At 47.9% G+C, this 15,611-nt stretch overlaps 6 non-coding genes and 3 pseudogenes across 6 annotated transcripts; all 9 read right to left on the reverse strand.

Annotated features, from left to right (window-relative positions):
- Positions 1-2,960: 2,960 nt before the first annotated feature.
- LOC139618729 (U2 spliceosomal RNA) lies at positions 2,961-3,174 on the reverse strand (annotated as a pseudogene).
- A 164-nt stretch (positions 3,175-3,338) lies between these two features.
- LOC139619233 (U5 spliceosomal RNA) lies at positions 3,339-3,453 on the reverse strand. The gene has a single exon (XR_011690236.1). It is a non-coding gene; the product is annotated as a U5 spliceosomal RNA (small nuclear RNA).
- A 395-nt stretch (positions 3,454-3,848) lies between these two features.
- On the reverse strand, positions 3,849-4,023 carry LOC139619804 (U2 spliceosomal RNA; annotated as a pseudogene).
- A 5,751-nt stretch (positions 4,024-9,774) lies between these two features.
- LOC139619234 (U5 spliceosomal RNA) lies at positions 9,775-9,889 on the reverse strand. The gene has a single exon (XR_011690237.1). It is a non-coding gene; the product is annotated as a U5 spliceosomal RNA (small nuclear RNA).
- A 395-nt stretch (positions 9,890-10,284) lies between these two features.
- LOC139619544 (U2 spliceosomal RNA) lies at positions 10,285-10,476 on the reverse strand. The gene has a single exon (XR_011690537.1). It is a non-coding gene; the product is annotated as a U2 spliceosomal RNA (small nuclear RNA).
- A 164-nt stretch (positions 10,477-10,640) lies between these two features.
- On the reverse strand, positions 10,641-10,755 carry LOC139619235 (U5 spliceosomal RNA). The gene has a single exon (XR_011690238.1). It is a non-coding gene; the product is annotated as a U5 spliceosomal RNA (small nuclear RNA).
- Positions 10,756-11,150: 395 nt separating this feature from the next.
- Positions 11,151-11,342, reverse strand: LOC139619546 (U2 spliceosomal RNA). Its single transcript, XR_011690539.1, has one exon. It is a non-coding gene; the product is annotated as a U2 spliceosomal RNA (small nuclear RNA).
- Positions 11,343-15,079: 3,737 nt separating this feature from the next.
- LOC139618775 (U2 spliceosomal RNA) lies at positions 15,080-15,158 on the reverse strand (annotated as a pseudogene).
- Positions 15,159-15,322: 164 nt separating this feature from the next.
- Positions 15,323-15,437, reverse strand: LOC139619237 (U5 spliceosomal RNA). Its single transcript, XR_011690241.1, has one exon. It is a non-coding gene; the product is annotated as a U5 spliceosomal RNA (small nuclear RNA).
- Positions 15,438-15,611: the final 174 nt, after the last annotated feature.

The following is a 15,611-nucleotide window of genomic DNA, read 5'->3' on the forward strand; positions in this document are numbered from 1 at the left end:
TTTTTAAAACTTGACAAACATTTATTTAACTCTAGAATGGTAAAATCTTGGGTTAAAAGCACACTGTCTTTTACTTTTTTATCGATGGATTTTAAAACTTCATTCATGGTGTCTATTCTAATGGGATTTTCTTTATACAATTCTACGTAAAAATTTTCCACAATCTGTTTAATTTCTTCGATATTCTCTGTTATGCACCCGTTTTCCTTTTTTAGTTTTAAAATGGTCCCCCCTTTACTAACAATTTTCTTAAAAAAATACCTGGTGCACTTCTCACCCTCCTCTATTTCCCGTTCCCTGCTCCTTAAAATGACACCCTTGCTTTTAATTTCAGCTAAAACCGACATCTCTGATTTGATTTCTGTAATTTCTTCATTAAAATCCATTCCATTTTGGTTGAGGTTAAAATAGCGCTGTAGTCGCTTCTGCAGTCCCATCATGCGTCTGTTCTCCTTGCCCTTTCTTTTTTTGCCTGCCTGTCTGAAAAAAGTCTGGGTCTTTCCCTTCACCATCTCCCACCAGTGTGCTCGTGTATCGTACATGTCTTGAAGGGTCTGCCACTCTCGGTACTGCTCCCTGTACTGCTGAACTAGATGTTGATCTTCAAGCAGGGAGCAGTTGAGTTTCCACAGACCACTTCCAAAAGTCACACCTGAAGAGAGTGAAAGGGTGCAGGAGAGCATCAGGTGGTCAGAAAAGAAAACAGGGGTCAATCTAGCATCGGTCGGCGGGCAGTCCCGTGTGAAAATAAAATCTATGCGAGAGGCTCTGGTGCCATCACCACTGAACCAGGTGAAGCCCTCCTCTCTGGGATGCATGGTTTTAAAACAGTCTTGTAGTTTAAAATCCCTGCATATGCCCTGTAATAAAACCGATGTTTTGTCAATTTTAAAATCTTCCCCTGTTCTTTTTCTATCTTTTCGACTTAAAATACAGTTAAAATCACCTCCTAAAACTAATGGCACTCTCCCTAGCATGTGGGACTGCAGGTCTTCTAAAAGGTCATACCTGTCATTTTTGTCGTTAAAGCCATAAATATTGAGAAGGTTAAAATCCTGTCCCATAAAGGTCAAGTGTGCTAAAAGTGCCCTACCGTCTCTCACCACAGTGCTACCCTTCACCAGAACCTGAGGGTTTTTTATTAAAATGGCCACTCCATCGTTCTTATTTTGGTTTGATCCGCTCCATATCGATGTCTGTGGCCACATCTCCTCCCACTGTCGGTAGTGTTTTAAAAACGGTATGCCACATTCCTGCATTAAAAACACATCTGACTTTGTAGATTTAAGAAAGGATAAAACACTCTGGGCTCTAACTCTCGACTTCACACTTCTCACATTGATGGTTGAGAAGGTGAGTGTCATGAGTATGATTAAAAACAACAGGTATGAAATTTTAAAAACACTAAATAGAGGTTTAAGATGCTAAAATATCTTTTTTTTTTCAAAAAAAAGGCAGTTAGACTATTTCTTGTGAACGGGGCTCCTCCTTCACTTCAACAGGTGATGAAGGAGGGAGTTGAGCTCCATTCCCCCGTCGGACTCTGGGGGTTGGCCTTTGACGCAAGGCTGCATTTAGCTTGGAGTCCTTAGGGGTTGATTGTAGAGCTACTGTCAGAAAAGAGACTTCATTTGGTGAATTGGAGGGGAAGACTCTGGGCTCCTCCACAGATGAACTGTCTGAGAGAGTCCCAACTCTTCCCCTCTTCTCTGAGGCTACAGGAGACTCAGAGGACAATTCCGATGCAAGTCTCTTTGTTTGCTGGGCATCGGGGAGGGGGGCATCCTCACTATTTTCAGGTGGTTGAAAATCTTCCATTTCTGAACTAGCTCCGCCCACTTCCTGCATCTCCCCATCCTCCTCTCCACTCTCCATTGATGGGGCTGTTGCAGGCCCCTCCCCCTCTCCCGCCTCACATGATCCCTCCTCTCCAATCACAGTATCTGGCGGGAGATTTGAATTTTCCTGCCCAGCCTCTTCAACCTGCTCTTTTTCTTTTTGTCCTCCATTTTGTTCATTGGCTTTTGCTGCCTTTAGTTTGTTGGCAAACGATTTGGGGCAAGCTCTGAAGAGATGATTTGTTTCTCCACAAAGGTTGCACTTCCTGCCATTGGTGCACTCCTCAAAAGTGTGCCCAATTTCTCTACACTTTCCGCAAAAGGTTTTTGTGCACGCTTCTACCAGGTGCCCATGCTCACCACACTTGCGGCAGAGCTTGGGCTGACCTTGGTAGTGGATGTAGCCCCTGTTTTCACCCAGAACTATCATTGACGGCAGATGTTTCAGGCCTTGGAAGCCCTGGGGGTCCTGCCATTGTTGAATGGGGACCCTCCAAGCGCAATTCCAGATGCCGTCCTCATCTCTCACTTTGGTAGCCTGGCCTTTAACAGTGCAGTATCTCCCCAGCCATATACAAATGTCTTCTGCATTCACTGTCTCATTAAACATTCTGACAATGACTGTTTTCAATGCATTATCAGTCAGTTTTTCAACAACAAATGCAGAAAACTGGGGTTTCACAGACTCAAATCTTGTCCAAAATTCTCTCAAGATAGCCGCAGACTGGAAGCTTACATCAAAACCTTTGTTTAATGGTAGGGTCAAAATACAATTCAAATCGTTTGCTGTGAATTTCAAAGCCTGTTGGATTAGCTTCCTGGAGAAATCTAGCCTTGACATCTCCAGGAGCTTTCCATCCTTTTCTTTAAACTTAAAACGGACGCTGTGGTGCCTCCGCATGTTGGCATGGGTGGCCGACATGGTGGAGGCACCACAAGCTAAAAGGATCTAAAATCAGTAAAAAACTTACAATGGACAAAAAAAACAATGAACAATAAATAAGTAAATACAATTAAAAATATAAAAAAGGAAAAAAATCTAAAAACGTACTTACCTTTTCAAGTTTTGGCCTGGACAAGGTGTTGAATCCGGCAGAGCTCAGGTAAGAGATTCTCTGGGCCAATGAATTCCTATTTGTTTAAGATATGCAACTACAGAAAAGTTGCACAACTTTAAACAAGGAATGTAGACAATTTCCTCCCAAGAGCTGGTTTAACTCAGAGCCACAACAGGCAAGAATTTAACCATCAAAAGGAGGCGACCGCAGTCTTAGCTGCTGTTCTCTGATAAGAACAGATACTACACTTGATCTTAGCCAAAAGGCCGAGAAGCGATGGGCCCAAAGTGTCTGGCGTTCCAGCCAGGCTCTTGGCACAAATCTCGCTGGTCGCGGTTGGCTGCTTTTGACATGAGCGGAGCAATGGCTGCTTTTCACCACCTCCGCCCACCTCCCCATTCCTGACCTCGACAGCTGTTTGACTTTTCACAAACTCAAAGGGCTCAGCCATACGGCAGAGCCTGCCAAAAATAGCTTAAACTCATTGGTGTTCCTCTCCACGGAAGTCTTTAGTAAAAGGCGAAAGACTTGTGCGTGATGAAGAGAAACCAGAGTCAGTACAGGCCTCTCCTCAAGAGCGGCCGAGGACCCCATTGGTCCCAGTCACCGCCCTCACGGTAGCCTTCTCTTAGCTTGCCAAATCCCCGCCCCCTCCCCATGTTGTCACGGGCTCTAGCCAATCGGGCTGTGGAGAAAAGTGTCTGGGCCTCAACATGCAATCCCCACAAATTTCTCAAGTTATCAGGCGCTTGCAGGCCCCCGGGGACCAAAATACAGGGAAAATGCGGGGTTGATTGGAGGCTAGCAGCCCTTCCAGGGCGCGTGAGGGATATCAGCTGTGGGGCAGGTTGACTCACCTTCCTCCAGCCACTGCCAGAGGGGCATTTGAAACTGTACGTTTGCGTCATTGTTTGCTTGCTTGCTTGCTTGCTTGCTTTTCCACACGGCCAGAGAAGGGTGCACCGTTCCCGGCGGCACTGCAATGCCAGGTCGATGCGTGGAGTGAACGGAGCAAGCCCCTTTTTCAGCTCCCAGTTCTAAAAATCCGTTTAATATGTTTGTCCTCGGGTAGAGGACATATCAGATATTAAACTGATAAGAACAGATTTTTTCTTTCGAAAAGATTTATTGACACTCATTTCAAGTTTTTTCAAAGAAGGTTTACATCTTGAGATACAAAGGGTACATTATAATCACAACAATATGATAAATAGTTGTAAAACCATTGTTTGTTTGTTTTTTTTTTTTTTAAAACATTAAAAACAAATATTTCAAGGGGTTTTACATGTTGTCAAACATAAAATCCATCTCACAAATGAAAACCATGGAGTGTCCCAAATCTTTAAAAAGGGAGTGCATTGGTTTAAAACTTCTCTTCTTTCTAATTTTGTGCAGGAGCAGAGTGAGTCCCTACCCAGGGTCACTCATTCCGCTCCCCCAAACATTTGGTCTCTCGGGATCCTGTCGTGGTGCTCAGAGGAGATCCTCACCCTGTTGCTCCTTCCCACCTGCCTCACCCGGAGAGCCAGGCCGCCGCTGCTTTGACCTTTTCATGTGTGGCTCCGGCTCCTTCGTCCGAATGGGCACAGAGGCGATGCTTCTTTGTGGCTGTGTCCTAGGCCTGCCGCCTACAGCCATCCGGATCACAGCCACGGGGGGGATCTGCATGTGCTTCCTTACCAGCAAGTTTCTGGAGGTCCATATGGCGTCTTTGATGGCGGCTAGGGTGAGCCACATCTGGGCAAAGTCATCTTTCTTCAGTGTTTTTTGGCTCACCCCATACAGCACCAGTTGTGCTGTAAGGACCTCCCTTGCTGGCAAGTACGGGAATTGCAAGGAGCCGGCCATTGCCCACTGGTCTACGGCAGCGCTGCACTCCCAGAGCAAATGCCTCACCGACTCTGGCGCGCCACAACCGGGTCGGGGGCAGGTTGAGCGTGTTGACATGCCCCGGGAGTGCATGACGGACCTGACTGGGAGAATCTCATGAGCCACCATCCATGACAGGTCCCGGAGTCTGTTTGGAAGAGCGGAATGGTTCACGTTGCGCCAAACTGTTGAGGGCTCGCCAAATGCGAGCCCGCGCACTGGACTCACTGGCTCCTGCTCCTGCACAACAGAGATCAGAGAACGGTGGTTGGTTAAAATATGCAGCTCCTCCTGCTCCAGTTTAAAATGCTTTAAAAACGTCAGGATAAAAGCATAGGCTGGTGGCAGGCTAAAAGACACGGGTACTTTAAGATCTGTAGGTAAAATCTTCAATCGTCTGAGGTACGATCCCATCCAGAAACGTGTCATGGCTGTAGTTTTGGGGTTTCCGGATGGGTCTGTGGCTTGTTTGAGGTGTAGTGCGGTGTATCGGCTTCCTAAAAACAAGTACAGGTCAGGCACTCCTTTTCCTCCTTTCTCTTTTGGCCTTTTCATGACCTCCCTCCTCAGTCTCTCCCACTTGGAGCCCCACAGGAAATAAAAGATGGCTCGCTCCAGATCTAAAAGCACTCTCCTAGGTGGGATAAAAACAGAACTGATGAGTAAAAGCAAAGGTAAAATCACCGCTTTGATGATTAAAACCTTTCCTTCAATAGTCAGTCCTCTAAGTCCCCAATATCCTAGTCTTTGTTTTACTTTCCCTACCACGTCTGGCCAATTTGTTGTTCCTTCTCCCTCCCTGTCAAATTTGATCCCCAGTATTTTTTGGTCAGTCTGGGTCACAGTCAAAGGGAGTCCTGTCATCTCAGTCGCTGTCCACGGTCCATAAAATTGGGCTTGGGTCTTGTTTTTGTTCAACTTTGACCCAGAAGCCTGTCCAAACCAGTCAGTCAAGTCCAGCGTCCTGTTGACGGATAAAAGGTCGGTGCATAAAATGTTCACGTCGTCCATGTATAAAATACACTTGGTGTCCAGTCCCCCGCTCCCCGGTACTCCCAACCCATTGATTCGTTGATCCCTTCTCAAGATCTGTGCCAGCGGTTCTATACATGTTATGTATAGGAGGGCAGATAACGGACAACCCTGACGGACACCGCAGTTAATATCGACTGCTTTTGTCAAATGCCCGTTAATCACAAATTTGCTGGTAATGTCCCGATACAGCAATCCCACCCAAGCTAGAAACCTTTCTGGGAACCCCATTTTTTGCAGTACCTTGAAAAGGTACTGGTGCGAGACCCGATCGAAGGCTTTCTCAAAATCTAAATTTAGGACTACTAGCCGGATGTTTCTGTCTCTCGCGTAACAGATGGTGTCTCGGATCAGTACCAGGCTGTCGGTGATCTTCCTCCCTGGGATGGCACAGCCTTGATCCGGGTGAATCACCCCCTTTAAAAACAAGGACATACGTGAGGCTAAAAGTTTGCTAAAAAGTTTACAATCAAGGTTTAAAAGTGCGATAGGTCTCCAGTTCATCAGGTCGGTCTTGTCTTTGTTTTTGTGCAGTAGAGTCACTATCCCTACTCTAAAACTGTCAGGAAGTCGGTCTAGGTGCTCAAAGTCTTTAAAAACATCGATCAAATCAGGTGCTAAAATGTCCCAAAAGGTCAAATAAAATTCCAAGGGAAGTCCATCCTGTCCTGGGGACTTCCCTTTTTTAAAACTTGACAAACATTTATTTAACTCTAGAATGGTAAAATCTTGGGTTAAAAGCACACTGTCTTTTACTTTTTTATCGATGGATTTTAAAACTTCATTCATGGTGTCTATTCTAATGGGCTTTTCTTTATACAATTCTACGTAAAAATTTTCCACAATCTGTTTAATTTCTTCGATATTCTCTGTTATGCACCCGTTTTCCTTTTTTAGTTTTAAAATGGTCCCCCCTTTACTAACAATTTTCTTAAAAAAATACCTGGTGCACTTCTCACCCTCCTCTATTTCCCGTTCCCTGCTCCTTAAAATGACACCCTTGCTTTTAATTTCAGCTAAAACCGACATCTCTGATTTGATTTCTCTAATTTCTTCATTAAAATCCATTCCATTTTGGTTGAGGTTAAAATAGCGCTGTAGTCGCTTCTGCAGTCCCATCATGCGTCTGTTCTCCTTGCCCTTTCTTTTTTTGCCTGCCTGTCTGAAAAAAGTCTGGGTCTTTCCCTTCACCATCTCCCACCAGTGTGCTCGTGTATCGTACATGTCTTGAAGGGTCTGCCACTCTCGGTACTGCTCCCTGTACTGCTGAACTAGATGTTGATCTTCAAGCAGGGAGCAGTTGAGTTTCCACAGACCACTTCCAAAAGTCACACCTGAAGAGAGTGAAAGGGTGCAGGAGAGCATCAGGTGGTCAGAAAAGAAAACAGGGGTCAATCTAGCATCGGTCGGCGGGCAGTCCCGTGTGAAAATAAAATCTATGCGAGAGGCTCTGGTGCCATCACCACTGAACCAGGTGAAGCCCTCCTCTCTGGGATGCATGGTTTTAAAACAGTCTTGTAGTTTAAAATCCCTGCATATGCCCTGTAATAAAACCGATGTTTTGTCAATTTTAAAATCTTCCCCTGTTCTTTTTCTATCTTTTCGACTTAAAATACAGTTAAAATCACCTCCTAAAACTAATGGCACTCTCCCTAGCATGTGGGACTGCAGGTCTTCTAAAAGGTCATACCTGTCATTTTTGTCGTTAAAGCCATAAATATTGAGAAGGTTAAAATCCTGTCCCATAAAGGTCAAGTGTGCTAAAAGTGCCCTACCGTCTCTCACCACAGTGCTACCCTTCACCAGAACCTGAGGGTTTTTTATTAAAATGGCCACTCCATCGTTCTTATTTTGGTTTGATCCGCTCCATATCGATGTCTGTGGCCACATCTCCTCCCACTGTCGGTAGTGTTTTAAAAACGGTATGCCACATTCCTGCATTAAAAACACATCTGACTTTGTAGAATTAAGAAAGGATAAAACACTCTGGGCTCTAACTCTCGACTTCACACTTCTCACATTGATGGTTGAGAAGGTGAGTGTCATGAGTATGATTAAAAACAACAGGTATGAAATTTTAAAAACACTAAATAGAGGTTTAAGATGCTAAAATATCTTTTTTTTTTTTTTAAAAAGGCAGTTAGACTATTTCTTGTGAACGGGGCTCCTCCTTCACTTCAACAGGTGATGAAGGAGGGAGTTGAGCTCCATTCCCCCGTCGGACTCTGGGGGTTGGCCTTTGACGCAAGGCTGCATTTAGCTTGGAGTCCTTAGGGGTTGATTGTAGAGCTACTGTCAGGAAAGAGACTTCATTTGGTGAATTGGAGGGGAAGACTCTGGGCTCCTCCACAGATGAACTGTCTGAGAGAGTCCCAACTCTTCCCCTCTTCTCTGAGGCTACAGGAGACTCAGAGGACAATTCCGATGCAAGTCTCTTTGTTTGCTGGGCATCGGGGAGGGGGGCATCCTCACTATTTTCAGGTGGTTGAAAATCTTCCATTTCTGAACTAGCTCCGCCCACTTCCTGCATCTCCCCATCCTCCTCTCCACTCTCCATTGATGGGGCTGTTGCAGGCCCCTCCCCCTCTCCCGCCTCACATGATCCCTCCTCTCCAATCACAGTATCTGGCGGGAGATTTGAATTTTCCTGCCCAGCCTCTTCAACCTGCTCTTTTTCTTTTTGTCCTCCATTTTGTTCATTGGCTTTTGCTGCCTTTAGTTTGTTGGCAAACGATTTGGGGCAAGCTCTGAAGAGATGATTTGTTTCTCCACAAAGGTTGCACTTCCTGCCATTGGTGCACTCCTCAAAAGTGTGCCCAATTTCTCTACACTTTCCGCAAAAGGTTTTTGTGCACGCTTCTACCAGGTGCCCATGCTCACCGCACTTGCGGCAGAGCTTGGGCTGACCTTGGTAGTGGATGTAGCCCCTGTTTTCACCCAGAACTATCATTGACGGCAGATGTTTCAGGCCTTGGAAGCCCTGGGGGTCCTGCCATTGTTGAATGGGGACCCTCCAAGCGCAATTCCAGATGCCGTCCTCATCTCTCACTTTGGTAGCCTGGCCTTTAACAGTGCAGTATCTCCCCAGCCATATACAAATGTCTTCTGCATTCACTGTCTCATTAAACATTCTGACAATGACTGTTTTCAATGCATTATCAGTCAGTTTTTCAACAACAAATGCAGAAAACTGGGGTTTCACAGACTCAAATCTTGTCCAAAATTCTCTCAAGATAGCCGCAGACTGGAAGCTTACATCAAAACCTTTGTTTAATGGTAGGGTCAAAATACAATTCAAATCGTTTGCTGTGAATTTCAAAGCCTGTTGGATTAGCTTCCTGGAGAAATCTAGCCTTGACATCTCCAGGAGCTTTCCATCCTTTTCTTTAAACTTAAAACGGACGCTGTGGTGCCTCCGCATGTTGGCATGGGTGGCCGACATGGTGGAGGCACCACAAGCTAAAAGGATCTAAAATCAGTAAAAAACTTACAATGGACAAAAAAACAATGAACAATAAATAAGTAAATACAATTAAAAATATAAAAAAGGAAAAAAATCTAAAAACGTACTTACCTTTTCAAGTTTTGGCCTGGACAAGGTGTTGAATCCGGCAGAGCTCAGGTAAGAGATTCTCTGGGCCAATGAATTCCTATTTGTTTAAGATATGCAACTACAGAAAAGTTGCACAACTTTAAACAAGGAATGTAGACAATTTCCTCCCAAGAGCTGGTTTAACTCAGAGCCACAACAGGCAAGAATTTAACCATCAAAAGGAGGCGACCGCAGTCTTAGCCAAAAGGCCGAGAAGCGATGGGCCCAAAGTGTCTGGCGTTCCAGCCAGGCTCTTGGCACAAATCTCGCTGGTCGCGGTTGGCTGCTTTTGACATGAGCGGAGCAATGGCTGCTTTTCACCACCTCCGCCCACCTCCCCATTCCTGACCTCGACAGCTGTTTGACTTTTCACAAACTCAAGGGGCTCAGCCATACGGCAGAGCCTGCCAAAAATAGCTTAAACTCATTGGTGTTCCTCTCCACGGAAGTCTTTAGTAAAAGGCGAAAGACTTGTGCGTGATGAAGAGAAACCAGAGTCAGTACAGGCCTCTCCTCAAGAGCGGCCGAGGACCCCATTGGTCCCAGTCACCGCCCTCACGGTAGCCTTCTCTTAGCTTGCCAAATCCCCGCCCCCTCCCCATGTTGTCACGGGCTCTAGCCAATCGGGCTGTGGAGAAAAGTGTCTGGGCCTCAACATGCAATCCCCACAAATTTCTCAAGTTATCAGGCGCTTGCAGGCCCCCGGGGACCAAAATACAGGGAAAATGCGGGGTTGATTGGAGGCTAGCAGCCCTTCCAGGGCGCGTGAGGGATATCAGCTGTGGGGCAGGTTGACTCACCTTCCTCCAGCCACTGCCAGAGGGGCATTTGAAACTGTACGTTTGCGTCATTGTTTGCTTGCTTGCTTGCTTGCTTGCTTTTCCACGCGGCCAGAGAAGGGTGCACCGTTCCCGGCGGCACTGCAATGCCAGGTCGATGCGTGGAGTGAACGGAGCAAGCCCCTTTTTCAGCTCCCAGTTCTAAAAATCCGTTTAATATGTTTGTCCTCGGGTAGAGGACATATCAGATATTAAACTGATAAGAACAGATACTACACTTGATCTTAGCCAAAAGGCCGAGAAGCGATGGGCCCAAAGTGTCTGGCGTTCCAGCCAGGCTCTTGGCACAAATCTCGCTGGTCGCGGTTGGCTGCTTTTGACATGAGCGGAGCAATGGCTGCTTTTCACCACCTCCGCCCACCTCCCCATTCCTGACCTCGACAGCTGTTTGACTTTTCACAAACTCAAAGGGCTCAGCCATACGGCAGAGCCTGCCAAAAATAGCTTAAACTCATTGGTGTTCCTCTCCACGGAAGTCTTTAGTAAAAGGCGAAAGACTTGTGCGTGATGAAGAGAAACCAGAGTCAGTACAGGCCTCTCCTCAAGAGCGGCCGAGGACCCCATTGGTCCCAGTCACCGCCCTCACGGTAGCCTTCTCTTAGCTTGCCAAATCCCCGCCCCCTCCCCATGTTGTCACGGGCTCTAGCCAATCGGGCTGTGGAGAAAAGTGTCTGGGCCTCAACATGCAATCCCCACAAATTTCTCAAGTTATCAGGCGCTTGCAGGCCCCCGGGGACCAAAATACAGGGAAAATGCGGGGTTGATTGGAGGCTAGCAGCCCTTCCAGGGCGCGTGAGGGATATCAGCTGTGGGGCAGGTTGACTCACCTTCCTCCAGCCACTGCCAGAGGGGCATTTGAAACTGTACGTTTGCGTCATTGTTTGCTTGCTTGCTTGCTTGCTTGCTTTTCCACACGGCCAGAGAAGGGTGCACCGTTCCCGGCGGCACTGCAATGCCAGGTCGATGCGTGGAGTGAACGGAGCAAGCCCCTTTTTCAGCTCCCAGTTCTAAAAATCCGTTTAATATGTTTGTCCTCGGGTAGAGGACATATCAGATATTAAACTGATAAGAACAGATACTACACTTGATCTTAGCCAAAAGGCCGAGAAGCGATGGGCCCAAAGTGTCTGGCGTTCCAGCCAGGCTCTTGGCACAAATCTCGCTGGTCGCGGTTGGCTGCTTTTGACATGAGCGGAGCAATGGCTGCTTTTCACCACCTCCGCCCACCTCCCCATTCCTGACCTCGACAGCTGTTTGACTTTTCACAAACTCAAAGGGCTCAGCCATACGGCAGAGCCTGCTGAGACAGCTTGACTCGCAGACCCCCACTGCCAGGCACAAAAAAACCTCTCACTCCAGGATCAGCCCGAATGGCAGCTGCTAATGGCTCCATGTAAAGCACATAGAGCAGCGGTGAGAGCGGGCAACCCTGTCTCACCCCAGAGTACAAACTAAAAGCCTCCCCCAGGTGCCCATTAACCAAAACCCTGCTCCCCGCACCCCTATACAATGTGCGCAGCCACCCTACAAAAACCTGACCGAAACCTAGCCTTTCCAGTACACTAAACATAAAACCCCAATGTACTCTGTCAAAGGCCTTTGCTTGATCAAGACCGACCAGCATAAGCGGCAGATGCCTATCCTCAGCCCAAGCCACAGCATCCCGTAAGAGTTGCAGGTTCCATCTTACTGAGCGCCCTGGCACTGCACATGTCTGGTCCACATGGACCACATGTGGCAGGGCCACGCTTAACCGGTCTGCCAGAACCTTAGCCAGGAGCTTATAGTCTACGCACAGCATGGACAGCGGTCGCCAGTTATCCATATCAGCGCGATCCCCTTTCTTAAACAGAAGGGAGATAACTCCAGTCGCCATAGACCTCCCCATTTTCCCCGTACAGAGCACCTCAGTCAACACCTCCAACAATACTGGCCCAAGTATGTCCCAAAACTTAACATAGAACTCTACCGGCAACCCATCAATGCCTGGCACCTTGCGCCTGTTCATCCTACAGAGAGCACCTTCAAGCTCTTTGAGGGTCAGTGGGGCCTCCAAAGCCCGCACTATGTTCCCTGGCACCTGCTGGTTCAGCAAATCCAGGAACACCCCTCCCCCTCCTATGTCTACCGCTCGCTCCGTGAAAACATCACGGAAATGATCTGTAGCGACACACACCATCTCGCAGGTGTCCACCACAACCCTGCCCTGTTTATTCCTAACTCCTGACACCAGCTGCTTCGCCCTATCAGCCCGTATGGAGCCAAAAAAAGCAGCCGAACATGTCTCTGACTGTTCAATGAACTGCAGACGTGACCGCACCAGGTATGCGCGGGCCCTACCCTCAAAAATATGTCTCAGACTTGCTTTCAAGGATGCGCAAACTTGATGGTCTACAGCACCTTTACAGTTACCCCTAGCATACTCGAGTTCAAGGCGGTGCTGGAGATGGACCACCTCCCTCTTTGCCATTCCAGCCTTTCTCTGACAATAACTTAAACAAAATATCTTCATCCTCTCCTTAGCCACCTCCCACCACTCTAACAACCCCTGGCACAGCGGTTTGAGTCCCATAAGACCCTTAAAAAACCAAAGAAACTGTTGACTAAACAAGTCCTCCTCCAGCACACTAATATTTAAGCGCCAAAACCCAGGCCCGAAGACTGGCAAATCCAAACTCACCGTAAACAGCAAACCATCATGATCCGAAAAGCAAACCGGGAGCACCCTTCCTGCAACCAACTTCAAGGTCTTAACAAAAAATACATAATCTAAACGCTTAAAGATCCCCTGCGAATTACGCCAAGTGGGACCATCCATGAGTGGCCTGACCACCCTCGCCCCATCGACCAAACCAAAACTATTCAAAAGATTAGAAATGTACAGGTCGCTGGCATCACCCCCCTTTCCTAACTCTACATTAAAATCACCCCCTATGATGACCTGCCTGTTGGTGACAAGGTGCGGCTCCAGCATCCCAAACATTTCTTTCCGCTCTGCTGAGGATTGTGGTCCATAGACCACAATGATTCTCAGCGTGTTTGTTCCCCAGGAGATGTCCGCACCCATTATTCTCCCCTGGACAATAACAAAAACACCCTCCACTTTAATCTCCTTAAAACCAAACAAAATCCCAACTCCTGTAGAGTGAACACCCCCTATGCTCCAGACTGAGTCCCCTCTGGTCCATTCCCTTCTAAAACACCCAACATCCCCCATATCCCGTAAGTGGACTTCCTGCAACAAACAAAAAGCTACACGCAAAGAGCTAACAAATTCGAAAACGATCCTTCTTTTAACAGTGTTCCTCATTCCCCTCACATTCAGAGAAAGAACATCAAAGGAGAACATTTTAAATTACAGATGCTTACACTCAAACAAAAACAAAAAGAAAACAAAACAGTCCCCCCCCCTACTGTGAATACAGATCATCTCCTTCACTATCCATCTGGTCCGCCCAGGAAAAGGGAACAGCATTTGGTGAGGATGAAGGCCTTTTTGGTCCCTCGTATGCGTCCTCACTCAAAGGAGACGACAATAGGAGCAAACCGGGAGAAAGCTCAAAATCAAGCTCCAACCCAGCTGGTGGCTCCTCACCCAAAACCCCTGAGACATGCTCCAACCCCTGACCTGTATCTATTGCATCCCGCCCCCGGGCCCCTCCTCTAACCGTTTCCCCCCCCTGTTGTATTCCATCAGCCCTACCCACATCAACCCCCACCTCTGCGGCCTGCCCCCTCCCCTCTCCCTCCCTCTCCCTCTTTGACCTTTTACTCTTCACCACCTGCTCACACTCCCCCTTTTCAATCGAGAGACCCTCCTCCAACACCTTCAAACCTCTTCGTGCTCCTTGCTTTGGCTCGGTGGGAGCGGCACCAGTGGGGACCGTGTCCGTAATCCCCGAGGGCACCTGGTCCACACTGACTTCTCCAGCAACACTGGCAAGTCCCTGCACCTTGGATACAGAGTCCACTCTACTCCCAGAAGGGCCTGGAAGCTGATCCGCTTGCTGTGGATCAATTGACGTATTGCCCATTGGCACGAAAGTCCCTCCAAAGTCTTGAGCCTTACCCTGCCCTCCAGTGGCCCCAGCTACTTCTGCAAAGGTTCTCCTACGGCCAGGACAGCTCCGATAGAGGTGATCAAGTCCACTACATCCATGACAGGCCTTCAGTGCAGTGCAGTCTTTAGCCTCGTGTCCCCCCTGACCACAGAAACGGCAGCAGACCCCAGTGCATCCTGCCTCCGTGTGGCCAGACTGCCTACACTGCCGACAGAAAGACGGTTGCCTCGAATAGAACAAATAGCCACGGTCCCCACCGAGACTAAAAAAGGCGGGTGGATGTCTGAGACCACCAGGCCCTTCTGGCTCAGGCTTGAGCAACACCTGGAACTGCCGTCTGCCAGTCCAAAACCCCATTGGATCATTAACATATCTTGCTGCTGACACCACTTCTCCATACCGGCCCAGGAAATCAGCCAAGGCAAGATCAGTCACAAACGGGTTAAACATGTGAACTGTGATCTGCCTGAAATTAGGTCTGTCCAAACTCAAAATCTTGTAGCAGGCAAGGGGCCTTACCCCAGCTCCAGCCGAACAATTTTCAGACACCTTTCTGTACACCTCCTCATTCCTCAGGGTGACATCAAAAGCTTTTTCCTGTTGGTTCCATTGAATGCACAAGACATCCTCCACCGTCAAAAGAAGCTGGCCCATGATGACCCTCTTGCAGAACCACGATCTTGAAACAGCATCTTCTTCTGTCACGATTGCCTGGAAACGAAGCGTGAACCTCAACCCAACCTTAGGGATAACCTGCACAGGAGAGGCCATACTGGCCATCGCTTCCATAGAAGTGTCGCCCAGATCAAAAAAGAAAAATCTCTCCACGAATACTACACTTGATCTTAGCCAAAAGGCCGAGAAGCGATGGGCCCAAAGTGTCTGGCGTTCCAGCCAGGCTCTTGGCACAAATCTCGCTGGTCGCGGTTGGCTGCTTTTGACATGAGCGGAGCAATGGCTGCTTTTCACCACCTCCGCCCACCTCCCCATTCCTGACCTCGACAGCTGTTTGACTTTTCACAAACTCAAAGGGCTCAGCCATACGGCAGAGCCTGCCAAAAATAGCTTAAACTCATTGGTGTTCCTCTCCACGGAAGTCTTTAGTAAAAGGCGAAAGACTTGTGCGTGATGAAGAGAAACCAGAGTCAGTACAGGCCTCTCCTCAAGAGCGGCCGAGGACCCCATTGGTCCCAGTCACCGCCCTCACGGTAGCCTTCTCTTAGCTTGCCAAATCCCCGCCCCCTCCCCATGTTGTCACGGGCTCTAGCCAATCGGGCTGTGGAGAAAAGTGTCTGGGCCTCAACATGCAATCCCCACAAATT

The sequence above is a fragment of the Trachinotus anak genome, unplaced genomic scaffold, assembly GCF_046630095.1.
Source record: "Trachinotus anak isolate AG129_WGS33_773 ecotype Australia unplaced genomic scaffold, CSIRO_AGI_Tana_v1 ptg000003l, whole genome shotgun sequence".
NCBI lineage: Eukaryota > Metazoa > Chordata > Actinopteri > Carangiformes > Carangidae > Trachinotus > Trachinotus anak.